Below are 23,786 nucleotides of genomic sequence, written 5' to 3' on the forward strand. Positions count from 1 at the left end.
TGTAATCTTACAAGGTTCCCTATGCCCACTGGTATGTCTCCAGATATTTGATTTTTTCGCAAATTAAGGCCTTTCAGTTGTGTCGATAAGTTTGCTATGGAGTTGGGTAGCACGCCACCAAACCGATTATCATCAAGGTCCACAATTGTTAATCTACTGCAGTTGGTCAATGTGTTGATAAAATTCAGGTCATTGGTCTCTCCACTTCCCAAATGATTGGAGTAAAATGAAAGCCAATATAGTCTCGATAGGCCTCCAAAATGGATATCCACTTTCCCAGTAAGACTGTTTCCACCAATTAAAATTACTTCAAGCTTCGACATATTGGACATGGAAATTGGAATTGGTCCATGAAACTGGTTTTCTACAACTGAAAGCTGCCATAGATTAGGAAGACTGAAGCCTAAATTTGGTGGAAGACTCCCTTGAAGTAGATTACCTCCAACATCAAAAACAACAAGTGAGGAAAGATTATATATGGTGGGAGGCATAGTACCAGACAACTTATTAATAGCAAGCCCAAGAATCCCTATACTCTTCATTTGGCCAAGGGCATCTGGAATACTTCCACTTAAATCATTGGATGCTGCGGAAATGGTTTCAAGGGATGATGAAAGATTCCCAATGGAAGGTGGGATCTGTCCCGTTAATCTATTGAAATGTAATGAAAGGACTTCAAGCTTGGACAAGGCTCCAATCTCTACTGGAATTTTCCCCACAATATTGTTGTAACCTAAACGGAGTTCTTTAAGGTTGGAGCAACGTGATATGTTGGGTGGGATTTCCCCTTGGAATGAATTGTTGAATAATTTTAAATAACGAAGCCTGAAAAGAAAGCTTACTTCACCAGGGATATCACCGTGGAAGCTGTTGTTGAAGAGCGAAATCTCTCGTAGGAATGTGAGATTTCCTATTTCTGGAGCCAAGGAACCCACCAATCCATTGGACGGTAAACGCAAGGCTCTGACCCTATTTGGATGTCGGCGACCGCCACATATAACGCCTGGCCACTCGCAATAAGGGACAGAGTCCTTCCAGGAGCTCACAACATGAAAAGGATCACTGGTTATACGAGCCTTGATGGCCAGCAAGGCTAGCCCATCATCATCATTCGTTTCATTAATCGATCTTCTTCCTCTTCCTGATCTTTGTGAATGTGCCAATAAGAAGCTCATGCAGCAGCTGCTACTGCACCAGAGGAGGAGAAGAAGAAGATTGGACGAAAGCCGTGAGGAAAAAGCCATCAATCAAAAATGTTAATTATTATTTTCTCGGGTCCTGGGAGGCTATGGATCGAAGAAGATCGAGTTGGGATTAATTATGAACTGAAGAGTATAATATATATTTATACTTATCAAAAAAAAAAGAAAAAGAGTATAATATATATTTATAGTCTCTCTCTCATGCGGCATTGCCCACAATGTGGTCTGGAGGATGTAGAATTAATGCAAATGGATGATTGGTAGATGGGTGGATGACTTGTTGGTAAGCTGCAATATATTCTGAAAGAAGAAGAAAAAGAGTCTTCAACCTTTTTTATCAAAAAAAACTAAAAAAAGGAAAGGGTCTTCACTCTTCACCGTGAGGAATGGGATTGTTTTAAATAAAAAATTGAACTCCGCGTGTACTGAAAGGAAATTGACTTCACTGTTCAGTCAATTATTGTGTGTATGTAGGTCCAGAACAAGGTTAGGAAATATATATATCTGGAGCGGAGCAAAGGAGGAAAATTAAGAAGAATATCTAAATCCCCAACTTTTAAAAAGTAAGAAAAATTACAGAAATCCATTGATTGAAGTAATAAACCATAGAAGAAAGCCTGAAGGAGCAGCACAAGGGTCCCATAAAATGTTCCCCACTCAACAGGCTGTATAGTTCATTTCAAATACTCAATCTAGCTCCATTCAATCTAAATGGAGGAGATTTTTCTGATAAATTAATATCCATCCGAAATTTAAAATGTTCATTTGGTGTGTCTTAAATGCAGGATTGCTTGTCAAAGCAACTCTCTTTAAATGGGTGGCGATCGATCCTACATGTGTCCTTTGTGGTTCTTGTGATGAGTTCATGTGACAATTTTTTCTATCTTGTGATTGAATTAAACGTATTTGAGCATCTGACCCTCTTTGATTGAAAACAAAGCTTTTCTCCAACCCTTCATTGGCAATATGTGTCTCTCTATTTCACTCTAGAGCATTGGATAAATAATCTTCTATTTGGTTTTTTTTTGCTTTTTCAGTTATTTTAATTATGTGTTATTATATTTGGTTAGTAAGAAACAAAATGGTCCATGGATTGGCTATTGGTGATTCACAGTTTGTTATATGGTCTGTAAATATGTGGCTCTGTGATTTGAACATTCATCTCCCTACCCATCTATCCTCTACAAGTGATCCCTTGTTGATTTCAAGGGATTTCTATTAGAGGAGACAGAGTCAATTGACAGTGAAAGTATGACATATTAGTAAGAGATTCCTTCTCTAAATTAGTCTCAAAATCACTTGGAATTCAAGAGATTTGTCAAGACTGGTGGATGAACAATTAGTGTACTTGTTTGAATTGTAGATGGACGAGTTGGAATAAAAAATTGAGTCTTACACAATGACAGCAATAATCAAGAGTTTATGTAGGGCCAGAAAAGGAGCAGCACAATTAATGGGTCTCATAATTCAGCTTTTCCATACCATAATCTTCTCTAAACCCTTACTCATAGCCTGACCTCTTCTTACTTCTATAATTCAATTATAGATCAAAGCCCTTTCCATTCACTTTCCCTGATCTTTTGTGAAAGATTTTGCAATATATGAGAGAGCAGCATCAAGATAGACTAGAAAGAACCCATTGAGCAAATTTCCCTTTCCCCTCTTACTTCTAATCATTATAAAATCTTCTATATTACATTTTAAATAAATTAAATATGGCCCAACACCAATTTTGCTTTGCAGTGTCCCTTTCCTAGGAAAGCTTAATACTAACAGAGGAGTTGGAATAGTAGTGAGAATGCTATTATTGTATACCCATTGAATTTTTCTTCAGGTATGGAGTTGCAAAGTTTGATCACTTCCATGAATGAAACTTAAGTAGAAGTTCCCCATCGACTATAACTGATGTTAGAACTAACACCAAATAAAATACGAACAAAAATGAAAACAGAGCAAGATGACACGAAGATTAACGTGGTTCGCATACTAATTAATATGGTGTGCAACGTTCATAGGCTAAGCTAAAGATGTTTCACTATGTAATTCAGAGAAAATTACATTTGAGATCTCTCAAGAACACCCAAAAACGGTGATGCTGTTCTCTCCCCAGAAACCCTAAATCAAAAACCCCAAAGTAGGGGTGAAACAGGGCCGGGTTGGCCGGGGTTTTTAAAACCCTAGCCCAACCCTAAGTCCTCTTAGCTCAACCCAAGCCCAACCGGCCCTAGATCGGATTGAGATATCTCAACCCAGGCCCAACACTATCGGGCTCAGTCCAGCCTAGCCCGGACTTGACTGACCTTGATTGGGCCGGGTTGGCCCTGGTTGACCCTAATTTTTGCCAAGGACTAGGTTGGCCCTAACTTGCCCTGTTTTTTTGTCATTTACGTCATCCTTTGCATTAAAAACGAGACACATGTGATTGGGTATTGGTTTGTTTCATACTCAAGTAACTATTGGACTTTTCTTTGGATTAAAAAAATTAACCCAATTTTAAAATTATTAACATTTCGTTCAATAGATAATTATCTTTTTTTTATTATATATTAAATAAAAATAGTAAAAAATATAAATAATAAATTATAAAGCATAACCTAACACAGGGATGGACCGGGCTGGGCTTAGCTCGAGGCCTCAATCCTGGCCCAGTCGGACCTGGTCTAGGACTTAAAAATTTCAACCCTAACCCACCCTCAGGGTTGAAAAATCTAGCCCAAGCCCTGTTCAGGCTTAGGGCGGGCTCAAGCCGACAGGGCCAAATTTACACCCCTATCCCAAAGTCTCACACAATGTTTACATTAAGATGGGTAAAGAATATAAATACTCCTCCCATCGGATCAGGTCAAACCTAACACGGGACAAACCCCTCTACTACCATTACAGATCTCAGAAAAAATTCCAATCGGATCGCCACAAAAAATGTTAGAGCAGGCCATTCTTCGAAACGGGTGCAAGAATTCAACACATACGTAACAACCGAAATCGCAAACGGTGTGTCCATTTTAGCCAGAGAATTAAATGACTCTGCATGTGACAAGAGCAAGAGGAGTTGGTTTAATTCAGGCCCAAACATTGAAACACCATATCATGAAAGCAGATTTTCTAGGCCGGGAAAGAACAAGAGGAGAAGAAAAAGGAAGCTAATTAAGTCCTTTCCAAATTGTCGAGTAAGACAAATACAAACATATAGCCTCAGTTTCTCATCGGAAAAAAGCAGTCTGACGATGAAAGACGGGAACCGAGGAATTGGAATTGGGTTGAGTGAATGGCTTGATTTGAATCGGAGTGGCGGCACTCCATCCAGATTCCGGTCGAGTCTTACAACCCCGGCCCACCCCTCTCCCTCTTCACTTTCATCTTTCAAGACTGCACTTTCTAAAGGATTAATGAAATTTAAGATGGACACTGAGCTAAGGGTGTTAATGAATAACCAGTAACCAAGTATCGAATCTGGATCTGGATCGAATACCCGGTTCTGATACGGATCGAATTTAATATGGTTAAGTCCTAGATCTGAAAATGGTTTTATAATTTGGTTTGGGTCAGATCTGGATCTACCCACCTATTTGGTGGATCTAGCCGGATCTGAACCAAATACGTGCCTTAAAAATTAATATAAAATCCTAATATTTTATTAGGTTTAAAAGACTCTAATTGACGATTACGTGGTTAACTTAACCTTTCAATTTTCATTTTTTTTCTCTTTAATCTTCACCGTTTCATCTTCCCTGAGATAAGAAAAAATAGAAAATCAGTACGTGTTTGCGGTTTGGAGGAAGGATTCAACCAGCCAACTTTTAAGAATCAAGTAGGATTGAATTTTTCCATTCAAGGTTTCAATCGATTTTCAAAAACAAATCTTAATGGTTGAAGATATTGATATTCCAGTCTTAGGAACTGATTGTTTTTTCTTTCTTTCTTTCTATTGGTTCAATAATCAGAAGGGCTTAAGAGCTCCATTATTGATTGAGTAATTAGTTTCATTGATAAGAAAGGTATCGAAGGGTGTAATAGGGTAACCTATTATTACGAAAACACCCTAAGATACATTTTCTATTGATTAAGCTTTTTTTTTTTTTTTGGTAAATTCTACTGATTAAGTTAATTGGATGAGTAGTTGAAGCCAAAAATAGAATAATGTTTTAGATAAAGTAGATCAATTGATTATTATTTTCCAACTTTGGTTTGATTGTCCCATACGTAAATACTGTCCAATCATTGATATGCAACGAGACAAAAGAAAAAGGCATCAAAGGGTGTTTTGGTAATTTTACATTTGATGCATATATTTTTTTAATACCTGATTGGGTCTCTTGTGTTGTTCTAAATGGTGTTTCTTTACACCACAAGTAACATCTAGGAAAGAAACCTTGATGATCAAGTAATTCTTTACGTAGAAGTTTGATACACGATCGTGTATGTACACAGTCTATATGAAGCACCGCTAGGCGCCAGATGGGAATAAATATCCATCCAAAATGACCATAAAGCCCCCCACCCCCTATTGAATGCATACCGTGTATCAATACTTTCCCCAATTCTTTATTAATAGATTGATTAAGATGAATAAATAATGAACACCGTCCTATTGGGTGAATGGGATCACTTATGTGCAAGTAAGAAAATTGGGAGTATGAGATCCAGAGATTGGAGAAATCTGATCTAGCTTTATTATCTAGACAATGTTGGATTACATATGATGATGCTCTCTGGGGTGAGTTTTGAAAGGAAAATATTATCCCAAGTCTTCTTTGAAGCCCTACAAAGATAAAATTGCTTATGGGTTTGGATAAGCTTGAGTATGCCGCGATTCGTGAGATCTATCTTATTAAAAGGCATTTGTTTACTCTCTCTTTTTTTTGGGTGGGTTGAAGGTATATATACTTGGTCTTGGCAGGGTCGGGCTGGACTTGGGGTTTAAGTTAAGACTCTTAGAGTTGGGCTAGGTCTAAGGCCAAGCCCGCCCTGTTGACACCTCTAATTAGGTGAATTTGAGGGATTGTTGGCTGGCGTGTCTCATCTCTCTCGGAAAACATGAACCTTTATCTACTCTATTAATTGGGCAGGTCCATTTCCCCAAGTTTTTCTAATACAGGGGGTGAAAATGACCATCCTACTCCTGCCTGGATGGGGTCCACCCCCTCTATTAGAGGAACTTGAAAAAATGGAGTGGGCCGAAAATGGAACAAATAAAAATACCCAAAAACACTGTTCAATACCGGATTCTGATTTATTTGTCACTTTCAATCATCTTAATGTTTCCTAAATACATTCAAATTAATTCTGTTTTATGGAAAATCAATAATGATAAATCAAAATAAAGGTCCGAGAAGCTATTGAGAAATGCGACAACATAGAGTTGCTTAATTAGTTGATTGGGCTCATCTTACCATCTGATCGATCTTCCCATTGTTTTGGGATTTTGTGTATTAATTGAAGTGCCTATGGTTCCATAACTCCCATGAATTTGAAGTTGAGAAAAATGGGGCGATTGCAAGGAGGGCATGTGGGGGTTCTGTTCCTGATAGAGCCCGCCCTGTAATTGTTAGACAGCAAGCCTATTGGAGCCTTAGAGGTCTATCAAGAATTAATAAGTTGTTCTATCTCCATATTATAAAAAATAGGGTATACCCAGTGCACTAGATTCCCATCACTGCAGGTTCTGGGGAGGGTCATAATGTACGTAGTCTTACCCCTGCTTTCACAGAGAGGCTATTTCCAGACTCTAACCCGTAATCATTTGGTCACAATGGAGCAACATTATCGTTGCACCAAGACCTGCCCTCAATTTGGTGCAATAATGTCGATCATATCATAAGTCTTGTTTTTGCTGACTATTTCAACCCTTCAGTTTCTACAATAACAACAATAACATAGCCTTCTCCCAAATAAATGGGATCGGCCCATTGAAATGGTACAACCAAGATTCTTCAGTTTCTTCCTTCTACTTCTATTACATATTGTTACATACTTAAGGCTCTCCACTGGGTGATAAATTAAGACTTGTAGGAGTGCTGGTCCTTGATGTTCCTATTTCAACTAAATAGGACCAACTTCTTCATCAACTAAATTGGTCCTGCGCATGGGCAGTTTAGTCATGCTCTTCATTATTTTTATTCTTTTGTGTTATTTTTATTTCTTTCTATCCTTATGATGTAATATTTACTACATTGGCAGGGCTCACGCTTGATCGGTTGACACAAACTGTGGGCTGTTCTCCCTCTCTCTCTCTCTCTTCACTACTTCTCTCCTTCTTCTTCTTCTACACAGGAATGTTTTCTTCTTCTTTGATATTGTCACATGGACATTTTGGCTTCATCTGGACTTTGGACTAGGGATGTAAATGGATCGAATTCGGTCAGATAGTGGCATTATCATATTCGTATCCGATTATATTCGGACAGATTCGGATAATATCTTATCAGTTTTCGGACGGATTCGGATAATATCTGGATAATGATTTTTTGAATACAGATTCTCCTAAATGGATATGAACACGGATCGAATACCAGTTTTCAACTATTAATTGATATCTTTGCCCTTTTTATGATGAGGAATAGGGTTGAGACTTGAGAGTTCAACAACTATCCTTTAATATACTCTTCTTAGTCTCTGATTTTCTTTCTTGTTTTACTTTTGATTTTATCTTGTATTTATTTTAATAGATATGTGATTTCTTGTATCACATTGCATAAAACAATAAATATAAACCAATAGCAAATCTAGAAAAAGAATCACATTACCTTAACTTATAAATTTATAAAAATAAGATAACAAAATCCAATAAGGGAACTTAAAAGGATAGACAAACACAGAAATATATTTCAAATATTTTATTACCGTCGGATTGCTAAACGAATCGGATAAGGAGATTATCATATTCGTATCCGATTAGTTTCGGACATATTCGGATTCTCCTACACAGATACAAACGCGGATCAAATATGGATATTCAAATATCCGTTTACATTCCTACTTTGGACTAGCAATGAAGAAGACTAATTTTGTTCATTTTGGCTTCTGTATATCCATGATAAGACTAAAAGCCCAGTAAATAATATACAAATAATAACAAGAAGAAATAAATACAATGAAAGAATAGAAAAAAAAACTTCCAGGAAAGAATGGTTAATTATTTGTTTTTGTTAGTTACATGATGTCTCATTTGTATTTTCATTTGCTACCTCATTGATTATGTTCCAATTGTTCATAATTTTTTTTAATCACTGTAGCTATGTATGACATTATGCATATACATACAATTAGTAAGTATTGATTAGTACGAAGTAGTTCTATAAAATGAGGAAATTCTACTCTGTTTTTACTGTGATACACAAGTATGAAACCTCTGATGTCAGTGATTATACATCTAGCATGTTGAAAAATTCTTGACTACCCCATTACTTTCTTTCAAATGCTTTTGTACACTTTTTGCCAGATCTTGAGCGAGGTTGGAGGAGATTTGGTTCTTTCCCTTACAAACCTGAGTTCGAGAGGATATGCTGCCCCTTTTATACTATCCGTCTAAAGGCAGACTATGTTCCTTCTTAAGAACAACTTTGGGTATCTAAACAAATGCAATGGTTCATGTTAAGAAAACAACGCCCAGAATGACGATTTGCAGAAGAAAACGAGAAACAGAGAAAGCATACAACACACAACACCAGAGATTTATGTGGTTAACCCCAAGATGGGAAGCTACATCCATGGCCGAGCAATAGAAGAAATTTCACTATCTTTTGGATATGTTACAAAAACCTCTCATCCAGCCCTCTCAGAGATAAGAACATTATATAGAGAAGCCCTAATCCGAGGAAGTACAAAAATACCCCTGGACCCAGAAATTGCCAAGTCGAACAGGGTCGGACCAAAACATAACGTATATCCCAAAATATATCGTTTTAAAGATCTCGACAAACCCAACACAACACCCAGCCTTTGGCAGGGATGTACGCCATTTTTGACAATCCGAGATCATTTCGAGGCCGAAATGGCCCTCTGAAGATCCCAATGGCACATCTGAATAAAAATCAGGCTTCACCAATAATAGTTTAGGTCTGAACTGTTTAACCTTTGTGATGCTGCCTCCTTTGTATGTTAAATCCTATTCCCCCCCTCTTCTTCTGAGTGTTTAAGACAATCAAAGAAAATTCCATGCTTTTGTGTATTTAAGATGGGTAGTTGTTTTTAGATTAGTTTTTAAGGGAACTCTTAATGTTCTAGCAAGCTGCAAGGTTGAAGCTTTGTGGGACCTGGGAGATTTCCTATATCGAAATTGGCCAATGTTGTCAACATATCCTTCTTTCCTGAAAAATTTAACTTGTTTAGAATTATTCTAGAGACTGCTTGTAGTAGAGTGGTTATAGCAATACTGTTGGATTGATTTTTACCCAAAGATCTATGTTGACAGAAGAGCAACATACTGCTAAGGCTTCATGCAGCTTGGCCAGTAATGAGGCTTCAAGTTCTATGATGAAGGCATCCTCCCCTGGTAATTACAAGGATGACACAGAAGAGCAATATGTGCAGTTTTTGTCAAACCAAATTGATAATGCACATATTTAAAATGATCTTCTAGCAAGCAAGCAAGCAAGCAAGCAAAAAAGCAAAAAAAAAAAAAAAAAAAAAAAAAAAAAAAAAAAAAAAAAAAGGCAAAAACTAAGGTTACAAATATATTACGATCTCAATAAGAAAATCCCTTAACTCCCCCGCCCCCAAATTATACTTAAAATTCTCTTTTTAAGTGATTTTTTTTTGCAATTTACCTGTCCCTATTCCTCCTTGCCCTCCCCTTGCAAACCCTGGCCCCCGGCCACAACCTTTCAATTTTCTAGCCCAATCCACACCTGATCCATGCCAGCTTGGTTGACGACCAATGAGGGAGTGGAGAAGAAGGTTCTCTCAATCCTGGGTGGAGGCGTGTCACGCCTATCCAGCCTAAATCAATTTCAATGTCTAGGTAAGTAATTAATCTTACACTTATTTTAAAATTGAAAGTCTGAAAAAAGAAAAAACACACACACACACACATCGGAGAAGTAGCAACAACAACCACCAAAGGAGGGAATGCTCATTAAAAATAATTTCATCTATCTCTGCATCTCATACTAAGACGAGGCTTGGTCTGTGTGACATTGACCTAATTAATTTGTTGTAGAAAATCATTCTAGCTAGCATTGATGAATGCTTCAATTGGTTCGGGAAATTTGGAAAATAAGCTATGTAGAATGGATGGCACAGTAGAAAAAAATAAATTAAAAGCCTAAAAAAACCCTTTGGCTGGTATGAAAGATTGAATCTATGAAAACTCATTGAGTTCTTCTGAGAAATAATTCACATAGACAATGTTAAGAGAACAAAAAATTTAATTAAAAAAGAAAAATCTTCATGCTCATCCCACCCCAGGTTTTACTATTTCTGCTTTTGGCTAATTCTGAAAACCCGAGAAAAGAAGTCGAACATTCCTTCTCTTTCTTGGAAAATGGCTTCCTTATTACACTTTTTTTTTCCCATCCTCACCATCATTGTGTAGGTAAGCCTTCTTTCTGCTCTCGACACCGGCAAATAAATAGATCATAAAGAAGCAAACCACATAGATTTCCTAAACTTTCCAGTTTGTCTTGGGTGGTTGATGCAGTATCGCCTTGTGAAACACCAATGGAAGCCTTTGGTTGTGTCCCTATCATCTTAGCAACCAAGAAGAAAAAGTTCCCACTTGCTCAGAAAACGTCTACATCTTACTCCTATCTAAGCTCTATAATGTTCGGAGTTTCATAGATAGATTGGTAGAGGTGGGGGTGGGGCAGGGCAGAAGTTAGGAGCAGGGATGGGGAGTTGTTGAGGTCAGAGATGGGGCCAGACTGGTAGGAGGTGCTACAAAGAGGTTGTGGACCGGGAGGGGAGAATGTTACATATGGGGAAAGGAGCAAGAGTGAGTGAAATTATATCATTAGACTTGTTTATAACATTGCCATATCATTGTTTGGAGGGAAAAAAGTTTGGTTATAAATTATATTTGTGACATACTTAGTTACATGGAGACGCACCCTTTAAAAAAATCTAGAAATTAAGGTTTCATTGAAAGAAATATAATTGCACTATGAACTAAGCACTATTGTCATTACAACATCCAGAAATAAAAAAAAAGAAGAAGAAACTGAACTATAGCATCTTGCACAAATTTGAGCTAGAAATCTTGCACTATAACATATTACTTCTTGTATATAGATTAATTTCATTGCAATAAAAAGAACACATCGCATACTACTACTACTAAAACATCAGGATACAAACATGATATACTTTAAACTCCCACTACAACAGTTTCCACATAAACTGTTAAAAATAAATGTCGACTTGACAAGGTATATCTACAATAGATACTTCCCTCACAAGTACTGTTGTAGCCGAAACATAATGCACTGAGACTTCCAATTATTTTCACATAGCATATACTTAAAAACACGCTTATCCAGTAGTTTAGTTTACTCCTTGATATTCGGCAACAGACAAAAAAGATCCCATGGTCATTATTGGAATTCTTGTTGTAGCCAATGTACTAGCTTCCTTAAGCTTTGTACTTTCAGTTGTCTAGCTTCTCAGCGTCCATGGAAGACAACCCTAACCTTCAAAAAAAGAACAAGTTTTCTCATATAATGAGATGATAAGAAGCTTCTTACATTTTCCACGTTGCAAAGCCTAACAACATGCGTTTCATTTAACTTTGTGAAGAGAAGATGTTGCCTAAAAAAAGAGTATTCTCATATCATGAGATTGCAAGAAACTTCTTACATTTTCCATGTTGCAAAGCCTAATAACATGGTTCTTGTTTAGTGAAGACATGATGTTGCCTATGCAAATTATCAACTGAATATAGTTTCTTCCAGATGAGCATAATAGAGAAGGAGACTATAATATTAATCAAAGCATAATAAAGCTAATTAAGGGTTCCTTTTGTTCATAAATACTCTTTTCAAAAGTGTTAAACAAAGAAAACACCCTTGTTTAGAGGAACTCAGATCCTCAAGAACGCATGTTCTAGGGATGGTCCCCTGCACACCACTTTCAACGGAGGGAAAAAACACCAAATGGGTATCTCAATTAAATTTGCCTTTCGAACAACATTGATCAAAATACCCTTTGATTCCCTTTACTCACTCAAGGGAATCTAATGGTTGTCTCAAAATGGGCTCTCCAATGGATGTTCTACCCATTTAGAGTTTTACAAGAAGAACAAGAAGATAGAAAAGAAATAAAGACAAGGGGGAAAAAAAGAAAAAGAAAGAATCAACTTCTCTCCCCTACTGATAATTAACTAAACCCAAGGTCTCCATGTTGAAAACCATATGAAAAATTTTGATTTATTATCCAGACTACAATGATTTCTAACAACATAAAAAGCTAAAAAAAATTACAATAATTCACTAATGTCCCAATTAATTGTAGTTAGTATCAAAATTATTAAGATTAAAAGCATAATAAACTCAAACAGAAAACTCAACTTTTTTAAGGAAACGATGGCTTACCAATGTTCATAGCTATTATCATAGTTTATCTTCCTCGGTGAGTGCCAACTCCAAGATAAATATCCTTGATCAAATGTAGCTCTTTGACCACATCATGTATGTCCATTCGATGACATGGTGATTTAGCAGAGCAGACAATTTCAATTCTAATAATTGAATTAAGACACTCTTGCACTCTATTCTTCACACATCTTCGACTTCCAGTAATGGTGATTACAGTTGCATCTTCTTCATTTTCTTCCATGGAAAGAAGTGATGGGTCAATTATAGAAATCACTTCATCATTCAAAGCCATCTCAGCCCAATAGTGAAGATTAAAGTTATCTTTGAACATTTCATGAGTAGGCCACTTCCCTGTGAACATCTCTAACAAGAGAATTCCGTAGCTGTAGACATCACCATGCGTTGAGACATCAACACCTACACCATACTCTGTAATTTATGCATCTAAGAGGTCAGTAACTTTATTATTAGTGAGAATAGGATCAAAGTTATTGGTCTCAATTGGAAAAATAACATGACATAGAAAGCTTGTTTTTGCTACTCAGTTGAACTCAGGGTTAAATTAAGTATAACAATTACGAGAATGCTAAAGAGAAAATTATTTGGGTCTAAAGTTTTGAGTTAGGTATGTATCCAATGTAACAATATGTATCTCAAAAGAGGTTTGAGAACCTTAAGGTTTTGTAGTGAAATAGGTAAGAAAAATGTTAGATTCATCATAATAAGGAAAGATGAACCGTCAAAGCTTTTGAATAAAGAGAAAAAAAATTAGACTATATCAATAAAAGAGGTACATTACCTGGTGCAATGTATCCAATCGATCCCTTTATTCCGATTGAGCTTGTGTGATTTTGAGATTGACTTGTTGCTTTTGAAAGTATTCTTGATATCCCAAAATCACCCAAATGTGCAGTTAGATCACCATTGAGAAGAATATTGCTTGGCTTTAGATCACAATGACTAATTTGCGTATGACAATGATGGTGAAGATAATCCAATGCAATTGCCATATCAATGGCAATATTCAATCTTTGAACAAGATTTAAATTCCTTTGTTCATCTTGTATGTCATTTGCATGTGGATGTAACCATCTCTCCAAATTCCCACCGGGCATGAACTCATATACTAAAGCCTTAAAATCATTGCCTTCAAAATCTATACTTGAGCAAGATGTTATGATTTTTACAAGATTACGATGGCGGATGTTTCTAAGGGACTCACATTCGACGATGAAACTCTTAGAAGCACCACTTTGTCTAATGTTGAGGACCTTTACTGCAACAATAGTTTTCCCATGATTGAGAATTACTTTGTACACGGAACCAAAACTCCCCACTCCAATCAAATTTGCAGAAGAAAATCCATCGGTAGCTTTGAGGAGTTGGGCATAAGAGATCTTAAAATGACGAGTCCCAATAGAAAATAAAGTGGATTCTTTATTTTCTTTTCTTCTCCGGTAGATAATGTTAAATAACATCACAAAAATCAAACATAGAGAACCCCCACAACCACATATGATGACTATCAGCTTGAAAACATGATGCCTACCATCTTCTTTTGACTTTTGAATATCGCATGCTGGCAAATGAAGTTCTGGTATACCTCCACAAAGCTTATTGTTTCCTTTAATTGAAATTGCACTCAAATTTTGAAAGACTCCATCTACTAATACCTCACCTTCCAAATGATTAGTATTGTAAAAATTTAAAAGTACCCAAATATTTTGGGATCAAACCAGAGAAGTTGTTGTGTGAAAGACCTAAATCTTGAAGACCTCTTAGAGAACTTAGAGACGATGGTATAGATCCTTGAAATAAGTTACCATCCATAGAAATGTACTCTAGGCTTGTACAAGTACCAAGGGTGCTAGGGATTTCCCCAGACAACATGTTCTCAGAAACATCTAGCATTTCGAGATTGGTGAGTCGACCCACTTCCAAAGGTAGAGATTCAAAGAAAGAATTTCTACTCAAGTTTAGCTCTATTAACGTGGAAAGATCAAATATCTCTTTGGGGATGACACCATGTAAACTATTACTTGAAAGGCTCAAGGCTAACAAATATTTGCATTTTCCAAGAATTGAAGGTATTTTTCCTTGCAATCGATTATCATCTAAATAGAGCTGAATCAATAGTGTCAAGTTTCCAAGAGAAGAAGGGATTGGCCCTGTGAATCTGTTTCCATATAAATAGAGTTTATGAAGCTTTTGAAGTCTCCCAATTGAAGTCGGAATACTTCCTTCTAATAAGTTACTAGAAAGGGCCAAGTCTTGTAATTTTACAAGGTTCTCTATGCCCAGTGGTATGTCTCCAGATATTTGATTTTCTAGCAAAGCAAGGATTCTCAGTTGTGTCGATAAGTTTGCTATGGAGTTGGGGAGCACGCCACCAAACCAATTATCCCCAAGTTCCAAAATTGTTAATCTACTAGAGTTGGTCAATGTGTTGATAAAATTCAAGTCATTGGCCTCTCCACTTCCACCCAAATGATTGGAGAACAATGAAAGCTGATATAGTTTTGCTAGCCCTCCAAATTGGATATCCACTTTCCCAGTAAGACGATTGCCGGAAGCTGAAAGTACTTCAAGCTTTGACAAATTGGACACAGAAATTGGAATTGGTCCATGAAACTGGTTTCCAAAAATTGTAAACTCCGATAAATTAGGAAGATTGAAGCCTAAGTTTGGTGGAAGACTCCCTTGAAGTAGATTATCTCCAACATTAAAAACAACAAGTGAGGAAAGATTATATATGGTGGGAGGGATAGTACCAGACAACTTATTAGCAGAAAGCCCGAGAAACGTTAAACTCTTCATTTGGCCAAGGGCATCTGGAATACTTCCACTTAAATCATTGACTGCTGCAGAAATGATTTCAAGGGATGATGAAAGATTCCCAATGGAAGGTGGGATCTCTCCTGTTAATCTGTTGAGATGTAATGAAAGGAATTGAAGCTTGGACAAGGAGCCAAGTTCTACTGGAATTTTCCCCATAATATTGTTGTGACCTAAACGGAGTTCTATAAGGTTGGAGCAACGTGATATGTTGGGTGGGATTTCTCCTTCAAATGAATTGTTGAATAGAAGTAAATAACGAAGCCTGGAAAGAAAGCTTACTTCACCAGGGATTTCACCATGGAAGCTGTTGTTGAAGAGCAAAATCTCTCAAAGGAAACTGAGGTTTCCTATTTCTGGAGCCAACGATCCCACCAACCCATTGGACGGTAAACGCAAGGCTCTAACCTTGTTTGGATGTCGGCGACCACCACAGATAACGCCTGGCCACTCACAATAGGGGACAGATTCATTCCAGGAGCTCACAACATAAAAGGGATCACTGATTATACGAGCCTTGATGGCCAGCAAGGCTAGCCCATCATCATCATCATTCATTTCATTAATTGATCTTCTTCCTCTTCCTGATTTTTGTGAATGTGCCAATAAGAAGCTCATGCAGCTGCTGCTGCTGCACCACCAGAGGAGGAGGAGAAGAAGAAGAAGAAGAATGGACGAAAGCAGCGAGGAAAAAGCCATTAATCCAAAATGTTAATTACTATTTTCTCGGGTCTTGGGAGGCTATGGATCGAAGAAGATCGAGTTGGGATTAATTATGAACTGAAGAGTATAATATATATTTATAGTCTCCCTGTTTCATACGGCATTGCCCACGGTGTGGCCTGGTGGATATGTAGAATTAATGCAAAATGGATGATTTCTATTATTTTATTTTTAATAAAAATTTTCATATATTATCATGTATGAATTCGATCAAATAACTTTACACATAAAGTGTAGTGATTGGCTCAATATAGAAATCCGTAAAAAAAAAAAAAAAAAAAAAAAAAACCATAATTTCTAAAAGCATAAACCACCAACGTAGGATATATACTAAAGAAAACTAATTAAAGAAATCATGATTTCCAAAGCATACCTCACCAACATAAAATATACTAAAGAAAACATTATTTTCTAAGAGCATATCTCACCAACTAATGGGTCATTCAAATGCAGAAAGTTTCTCAATTAAATCATTACTTTCACTCCAACCCAAGCATTTTGCTGGGACCCGGGGGGGGTGGGGGGGGGGGGGCGCCTTTGGGTTGAGTTAGAAACCCAGAACGGCCGGAACAGATAAAAAGCTTTTGCATTGGCTTCTTGCACTGGCCTAATTTTTTTAGTGGCAAGAGAATTTTCCAAAAATTATCCCATATATTTAGATAAAAGTGTAAAGTAAAAGAGAAAATAAAGGAATATTTAGATAAACTACAAGTTAATTAGAGATTAGTATAAACTACTACTTACTATTAACACTAAAACTTGGGGCCATCAAGAGTAAAGCAACAATTTAATTTTAATTCAATAAAGAAAATACAGTTCAACTGTTTAACTAGGCCTGTTTCCTAGTATTTAATATGTGTGTTATGTACTGGCAAAGCTGAAGATGTTTCACTATATAATGGGAGAAAGTTACAATGTGGAGATCTCTCAAAACACCCAAAACAGTGCTATCGTTGCTCTCTCTTCTGAAAACCCCAACACGTAAAAACCCCAAATTCAACTTCTTTACAACAAGACGGGTAAAGAACATAAATACTCCTCCATCAGGTTAGGTCAGGTCAAGTTGCCACAAAAAAATATCAGAGCGAATCACTCTTCAAGATGGGTACGAAAATTCGAGATACACTTAACCGAACATTCCAAGGAAGAAGCACCATTTTTTAAACTTGAGGTACCTATTAAAAAAAATGAGATGTTCCCACAACAGCTGCATTACTAATGACAAATCATACTTTTGAAATATTGTTTTTTTCCTGGATGAATGAAAATAAATTAGCGAAGCACAGAGAATCTTCTCTCCTTCCCAAATAAGGGGAACGAATAAGAAAGAATATTACAATGAGAAAGCTCCAAAACAAATCAACAGACTAATTAAATGTTGATTCTGAACTTAGAAGAGTCTCCTCATCAATTGCAATTTATGCATAGTCTCTCATACAATATATTGCCTCTGGACTGGTGGATGTAGAATTAATGCAAATAGGAATGCATGCATGAAAGACACAAATCTAGAGAATATTTAGATAAGCTACAACTAGCATTACAACTCAGGCCCACCAACCATTGGAAAATACAGTCCAACTGTTTAGCAACTTGGCCCATTTAATTGCCTTGTCTTTAATTTCCAAACACTTTGTTCCTCAAACCTGTCCTTGAGGATATTTTATATTTATATTGTTTCACACATTTCTCTTGAGTTGCTTAGTTGAATATCATGCAAGCTAAAACTCAAATGCGGGGACACTTACATCCTTTTATATAGGGTGGTCTACGATCAGCTTTTCTTGCTGCTGATCTACGACCAACTTTACGATTAGAGTAGGTCTTTTCTTGTTGTGGCTTGTTAGCGATAAGTAGTTTTCTTCGCTACTAACGTAGGCTTCCTTTTTTCTACGCTGCAACTTAGGTCAGGATTTTTCTACGTTAGACTGGTGAGAATCAAAAGTAATGCAAGTTGCTCAAAATAGGTTCTAGTCCCTTGGAATCTCCATCGTTAATAAAAGTATTATTCATTTTATAGTATAGAAAAAAAAAATAATAAATAATTTATAGTAAGAAATTAGTGTCAACTGGTATGGTACCGAGAATTCAGTATGGTTTCAGTACTGTACAAAAGATAGAAAGCAGACACCGAAATTGTACCATACCGAATACAAACTGTATTTCTAATATCGATGCAGTATTGATTCAGTACGGTTTCGATACGGTTTGTATTTAAAATTAAAAACAGTTTTTATGCAGTATAGATACAGGCATTATTTGTCACAACCAAAATTTAATTAAAAATATGGTAGAAAATCTACCCAAAATAGAAAATGATTAAATTTCATACTCAGCATGAGTAATGTACAAAAAGATGTAAGTTTTAGAATTTCAGTAGAATGCATGTGGAGAAGGGAAAAGAGGTATTCCTCGACAAAGTTCGATAAAGTTTAGACTCGGTTTGGTTAGGAATGTAGAGTTTCTATAAGAACACTATTTGATAAGAATATTTGTTGTTGATGCGAAGGAGATTTCTAGGGTTGATTAGAAGGATCCTGATCCTTTACGGTGTAACGGGCAGAGCGGCCTGAGCGGCACACATATAGGTCGCCCTGCAATGACCGTCTTGCCCATGCCTGAACACCTTGCCCGAGCATAGGTAAAATGGTTATTGTAAGGTGCCCTGTTTGTACACCGCTCAAGCCGCTCTGGGCAGGACGCCGTACCAAATCTGAACTGTGATTAGAATACATACCCCCCTCTATTATTAGTCTCCTATGAGGAAATTAGAATCCTTAAGAAAAGAGTCGTTACCGTATGAAATGAAAATTAATTCCTTGAAAAAATGGTCATTACCAAATAAATGGGAACTATTTTTGTAAGCAACTTAACCAATTAATAATGAAATTGTGACATAAAAGTCAATACACTATGTGACTTCTAAATCGTGACAACAATAGCCAATCGTGGTGTTAATTGGTGATCCACTTCCATTAGTTTCTACAGGCAATGAGTCTGTTAATAATAATAACTTCCATTACTCTTTACAGACAACTGAGTCCGTTAATAATGAAATGACCCAAAAGTCAATTCACTTTCTGACTTATACCGTGACAACAACAGTTGAAAAATTTGGATTGGAATGATTTAATTGACTTGAAGATAATATAAGACAGAGTGCATATACATATATATAGCACGATTGAGTTTGAGTGCATATACATATAGCACGATTGAGTTTGAGTACAACATGGTAAGCTAGAATCCGAATCTGATCACATGTGATAATAGGAATATTATTTTGATTTGGTTTCTATTATCACATGTGATAATAGATAGAAACATAAAAATATGGGACACAGCTAGTTGAACGTAAACTCTCCTAGTAGGTCACGTTAATACTCTCTCTCAAGTTGGAGCGTGAAGGTTGCGAATGTCTAACTTGGAAAGGAAAAATAGAAATTGGTCACAATCGAGTGCCTTGATGAAAATGTCGGCTAGCTGTAACATGGAGGAGACATGAAAAGTTTGAAGACACCCAGATTGAATGCGCTCGCGAACAAGGTGGTTGTAAGTACCGCGGTCCTCAGAGGGGGTTTCCTCGGCCTTATGGCGACAGGGTTGTCTTTGGTGAATAATGGCATATCATTTTGATACATCATTTTGGGGACTGGGGTCATGCTTCAATAAAACAAACGGAGTCGCCACATAGGATTTGGGCCTAAGACCCAATAGGTGTAACCCCATTCGGGATTAGCGGAAAGGGCTACGCGATTCCATATGGTATGTTCAGAGATTTGGGATAAGTGGTCAGGTAACGAGAGTGGAAAGATATTAGGTACCCACCTCACCCGGGTAAACCGGTCTTTCTACTAGATGCTTGTTTTTAAATATTCTTCCTTAATAATGCGTCCTATACCAACATGCAAGACTAGATTATAATGTACTAAACATGACAAAGAAGGGAACAATCATTTACTATGTACACTAAAGTGAACTACTTTAATGGTCTACATTGTGCCAAAAATAATAAGAAAGAAAGAGACAAGTACCTGTCAAGAAATACAAGAAATAAATGAAAATGTATCAAATGTGAAATATGCAATGTCTCACGGCTCAGGTGGAGACGAATGATCGACTTGCTTTTCTCTCGTCAAACAGAGTAAGGACTATATAAGATGGATTTCGTTACTCAGACTTCGGGCAGAGCAACCACTATATAAGGAAATCTTCGTTATCTGTATTCAGATAGAATAACGGCTGGGAAAGGTGGGTTTCGTTATCTGTGCACAAACAGAATAACGGCTATGAAAGAGGATTTTTGTTATCCGTATACAAACGAAGTAACAACTAGGCTGAAATGGAAGCACTCATTGCTTAAATGGGTAATCGAAGGATCTACCCATAACTGGAGCGAACCACTCACATTCACTTAAAAATGGCTCAAAAAGGGGACAAGAGGATTGTGGGAACGAAATAGGAGGGTCTCTCTACTATTTCTCCTTTTAAAAATGGGGGAGGGGGACCCTCCTGTTTATAGGGGGAGCGCCACATTTCACGAAGTCGTGTGGGTCTTCCACAGAACCATGGGTGACGTCGCAAGCTCCCACGGCAATGTAAAAATTTTCCACTTTGCTGTGGGAGCCTACCAGGGCACCGTGGAGGGCTTTCCACAGCGTTGTACCCAGGGTGTGATATCACTCAGTGACAAGGGATTATATGTTGATCTACAGACGTGTTCAAGACCTGCAGCTAGTAGCGTTTTCAGATTCTGATTTTGCTGGCTGTCAGGATGACAGGAAGTCCACATCAGGTTACATTTTCTTAATGGCAAGAGGGGCAGTATCGTGGAAAAGCACGAAGCAGGGAATGATTACTTTTTCAACTATGCAAGCAGAGTTTGTAGCATGTTATGGAGCAACTACTTAGGCAGTTTGGCTGAGGAATCTCATAAGGGAGTTGACAGTGTTTGATTTTGTGGACAGACCTATCCAGCTATATTGTGATAACAATTCTGCAATGTTGGTTATCAACAACAATAAAGGTATCACAGGGTCTAAACACATAGAGATCAAATATTTGACCATCAAGGAAAGGGTCAAAAAAGGTGACGTCACAGTGGAACACATTGGCATAGATGACATGGTCGTTGCTGATCCCCTAACTAAAGGTCTTCGCCCTAATGTTTTTGAAAGACATGTTGCTAGCATGGGCTTAGGAGCATCATTGGATGCGGTCATTTAGTGGGAGCCATTTTATTTTTGTTCTATTGTGTAATAAAGTTAGCATCCGTGCTTTATCTTTTGATAAAATTTTGGAATTTATATATCAACTGTCGATGGCATGAATTTTCTATTCAATAAAGTGCAGTTTATTGTGACATGTTGTATATGTATTCGTTATGAAGTCTTTAGGTGTGTGATAACCTTAAGCAAAGGCTGGGGCATTTATTTTTGGCCTTAAGGTATGTCTTATATCACATAAAGTAAAACTCGAGCTACTAAAAGTAAGACATACAGGTTCGTTGGAACCATAAAGTTTTCTCTATTGTGTCTTTGTGTCACTTAAAGAAAGAGAATCGGACTGACAAAGTGATGACACATAAAGATTGTTTGTAAAGTGTCATTCAGTTGCTACACTACCATATTGCATCCATCTCAGTAGAGTTAAGGACATTCGTGACTATGGATGGTCCTGTGTCGCTTAAAAGATGCAGTTACCACCATGATCCGGTGTTTAAGCCGGTATGTGAGGGGATTGATCCTTTAGGATTATCTCTAGACCAACATAAAGGCACGCGCAAATGTTTTTGAACTGTTTTGAAAGAAAACAAAATTTTTGGTTTTCTAACTTTGGTTACAATTAATATAGCCCAAGTGGGAGAATGTTAGAATATTTTATTTGATATCCTTTCCTATTGTGTGGGCTCAATTAATTGTAGCTGTTACCATTTTAATTAGGTTGGTCTAATAAGGTAGATATGTAATATCTTAGGGATCTAATATGGACTGGCTAGTGTAGGCTCACAGATCACCGTCAGATCTTTAATGGAGAGATCTAATGGGAACTTGTATAAAAGGGAAGCTAGGTCCCTCCTCTAAACCCTGTTCATTCACAATATTGCGTCGTCACTCTGGAGGAACGGCGACCTGAAGGTTCTACCATTGAGCCAGTGCTAAAGGGGGAGTTTAGAGGAGAAGATCCTTGCTTCAAGGGAGATTAAAGTTTGTTCTGCTTCGTTCTTCGTCATTTCCATGGATCCTAAAGAAGGTACGCTCCCTCGAAATCGATTCTGTCACTTACTTTGTTGTGAAGTGGGAGATTGTTGGACAAGTGTGTGTCCATCAAATTCGGTTTGGTCCGGTTCAACCCGGTTCACCTTTGTATTGAACATTTATACATTTTAGTTTAATATTGTCACATGGGATATAAATTTTGAGCATTATGTGTCCGTAAGTTATACTTAAAATGGTAGTCACGACTAGGGTTTGGGCTGGGCACCCTTATCATATGGTCGTCGCATTGGGTATGCCTAGACATGTGATGTCAGGATACGAATGCGAGTGCTCACATGTTTGATGTGTGCATTGGCGAAGAATCTACTTTGTCGATTCCCTCATGTATTACTGCCAGATGTAGGAAGGGATAGACATGTGTCACCGACACCCTGTACTTGAGGGAACCCTGTCACTGCAAAGTGTGATCGCATTCTTTGGTTCATCAATGACTGAGACTCAAGCGAGTCAAAGTCGGTGTTCTGGGAATGCGTGAACACTTTGTTAGTAAAGGAGTTATACAACACGGTCACCACTGCCCCGATTGGGGAACACCAAGATAGAGATTGTTTGTGCATGGTCGAATCAGAATTTGGATCCAGTACCGTTTTGGAAATGGTTTTGCAAAATTTATTTTATATAAAATTATACATTATTTATAGTTATTTCAAATAAAGTGTTTTATCGAGTTTTGCGGGACCTGATCGGATGCACAGACGCTCTTATATGGACATGTACTATGGATTGGGGTTTGGCAGTACATGTGTACATGCCCTAGATTCCATAATGATGGTGTTGATTAGTGGGGGGGTTGTATATGATAAATTGTTATCATATAGGGAGTTATTTGGAATTTGCTAATTTGATTGGCTCTTTATTTAATTAATGGCTTTGATGCTAATTGTAATTATCCATTAATAATTAAATAAAGAATCTAATTAATACTTTCCCTATTAGATTCTGCTTCTTCACCTGTGTAGCACTTTGAGTTTAAACAGAACTACCAGACTGAGAGAGAGAGAGTCAGACTCTCACTAGGGCTCTATTAAATCTATCTAGGATTTAATTAAACCCTATTATTATAAATAGGGGACCAAAAAACGCAGAAGAGGAAGCTCTCCACGTTTTTGGAGTAGACACTCTCTCTCCTGCGTTTTTGGTTTCTCTCTCTCCCTCTTGTGATCTCTCTTCTTCTTCTTGCTTCTCTCACTTGTGTTTGAGAGTTAGGATTTGTGAAACCC

At 37.3% G+C, this 23,786-nt stretch overlaps 1 protein-coding gene and 1 long non-coding RNA gene across 3 annotated transcripts in view; one reads left to right on the forward strand and one right to left on the reverse strand.

The window, feature by feature from the left end:
• LOC122671878 (protein yippee-like) overlaps positions 1-23,786 on the reverse strand; it is a 49,875-nt gene that overhangs the window by 16,503 nt on the left and 9,586 nt on the right. The gene's annotated exons all lie outside the window — the stretch shown is intronic.
• On the forward strand, positions 273-15,375 carry LOC122671880. The gene is made up of 3 exons (XR_006334406.1): positions 273-287; positions 2,317-2,327; positions 15,304-15,375. It is a non-coding gene; the product is annotated as an uncharacterized LOC122671880 (long non-coding RNA).

Source organism: Telopea speciosissima, chromosome 8 (assembly GCF_018873765.1).
Source record: "Telopea speciosissima isolate NSW1024214 ecotype Mountain lineage chromosome 8, Tspe_v1, whole genome shotgun sequence".
In the NCBI taxonomy this organism is placed as follows: domain Eukaryota; kingdom Viridiplantae; phylum Streptophyta; class Magnoliopsida; order Proteales; family Proteaceae; genus Telopea; species Telopea speciosissima.